Genomic DNA, 2,605 nt, shown 5'->3' on the forward strand with positions numbered 1-2,605 from the left:
TAATGCATGTCAAGAAATTTCATTATAAGATCCATTTTGAGGGTGTATCTAAGTTAAACATAAAATTACTAATTCTGATATATACATAATTATTTATAATAAAAGAATGACATTTTCTCTGAATATACAAAAAGAAATTGCCTACAAAAATTAGTTTTATTTTTCATTAGCAAGAAGATAGTTCCCTGAATACATGCAGTAAGCTATTATATATTTAGAAGGTCTAGATATGTTAGTGAATTAACATTTAATATAATTTTATATTTATTTTCCAGATTAGCTGTTCATTTCTATTAAAATGAAGATTTGTCAATTTACAATATGATAATATAAAGTTACATTTGAATGAAGCCATATGGTATAAGCTCAATATGCACCAAGCATAGTTTATTTAAAAATATTCATGAACAAAACACTAAAAGTAACACTCCCCTCCCCCCCCCAAAAAAAATAGTCTAATATATATTTGGCAAATAATGAAATCCAGACAATAGATCCCAAACATTCCAAAATAAAAATACAAACATTCCTTCAAAAATGGGCTCAAAAAAACACCTCACTATATATATATAGAGAGAGAGCCAGCACATAAAAAACTACTCAATGTCATTGGTCATTAGGAAAATAAACACTGAAATCAAATTTCGATATCATTTCAAACCAACTATCTCTAATCATAAAAGCATAATATGCTAATTAGACTAGACAACCGAACGACCTTCCCAATGACCTTCCAGAGGAAGCCAGGCCTGCAAAGGCCAAGCCCACCACTGTGGCTGTGAGGGCCAAGCCCCTTGCACGAATTTCATGCATTGGGCCTCTAGTAATGAATATAATTAGAAAGACTGACACACCAAATATCAATGAGGATGTGAGCATATATTACTGGTGGAATTGTAAATGGTATATCTGTGTTGTAGAGCTGCTTCGCAGTTTTCAATAATTCCTAGATTATTTAGCCAAGAGAAATGAATATAAATATGTGCATAGAAAGACTTGTATTCCTATTATTTTTGAAAAAAATCCAAATATCTATTGATGAGAGAACAAATTCTCATTGTGTCATGTATAATGTGCTATTCAAAAACAAAAAATGATTTAATGTATACAAAAACATGAGTGAATCTCACATTGAACTAAATAAGAAAAACTGACATAAAAGTGTAAATACTGTATAATTCAATTTATATAGAGCTTTAGAGAAGGAAAAAGAGCTTTTGTGCTAGAAATTAGAAGAGTGGTTGTCTCCTCAGAGAATGGAGTTGAGATTTTGACTAGAAAGGATACAAAGAGGCTTTCTTGGGTAACAAAAATGTTATAATTTGATCCAATGTGAATTACATGAATGTGTACCTTTGGCAAAACTTGTTAAATTTTACATTTCAGATCTATATACTTAATTAAGCATAGATTATACCTCCCACTTATGAATATTTGCTAATTTTTGTCTTCCAAACTAGACTATATTTTCAAGAAGGCTAGATTTATACCCATACTGCTTAGTACAATACCTTACGTATAGCAGGAAAATGTTTATTGAATAAATATATAAAGGAAAACAAATGTATGAGTTTATGGACTAAACGTGATCATTTGAAGATGGTGAAGTGTAAACTGTGAAATATATGTTGGTCTGAAGAAAAAGGATGAATATAGGATCATACAAATGCATTTGATTTGGGAAATGTTGGAGAAAACTGCTCATTTTCAAGAGATGAGTTCCCTTATCAATATGTTGAGTTTGGAATAATTTTATGGCATCCATAATATATTACAAAAGTATAAATAATTTAATTTCCATTATTCCTTCCATAATTATCCAGGGGAGCAAGCAGATATTTCAGTACAGCTCTATCATTCTGAGTTTGTATCCTGTTAGCGAAGATATCTGCTGAGACTTGAAACACACAGTATCTGCCCAACACTAGGAGTAAGTGTAATATCTCTTCTTTACCCCAATGCAATATTGGCAAATAATTACTAAAAATGTAGACAGAGGAGCCTAGAAGATTATGATAAAGTTGAAAAATGAGTACTGATATAAAGATCAAAATTATTTTTTAAAATTTCTTTATAAATGAAAAAGATTGTATAGAGTTTACATTAATAAAATAATGTATTTAGTACAAGGGCATTAAAGTTAAATAACATTTACTGAACTTTCAATAATTTTTCAATAAATGCTACTTATTGCCCACAAAATAACAGAAATGGTACTATGTGCTGAATAATATTTGATCCATTCTTCTGGTGATTTGGGGGATTAATTATGATCTATTTCATCCAAGATAATGGACAGGCATAAAAAATTTGAGGAAGGAAAGTATCATTTAAGGCTTTTGGTAAATAGAAATGGAGTGGAACCATTGTCTTTCTGAACAAGAACAAAGGAAAAAATTCCCAAAGTTGCTACCGGCAGCTAACTTTTGACACTAAAGCAATGGTTCTCAACCTTCCTAATGCCGCGACCTTTTAATACAGTTCCTCATGTTGTGGTGACCCCCAATTTCATTGTTACAAATTGAATATAACTAAAGCATAGTGATTAATCACAAAAAAATATGTAATTATATATGTGTTTTCCAATGGTCTTAGGCGACTCCTG

Source organism: Myotis daubentonii, chromosome 9, assembly GCF_963259705.1.
Source record: "Myotis daubentonii chromosome 9, mMyoDau2.1, whole genome shotgun sequence".
NCBI lineage: Eukaryota > Metazoa > Chordata > Mammalia > Chiroptera > Vespertilionidae > Myotis > Myotis daubentonii.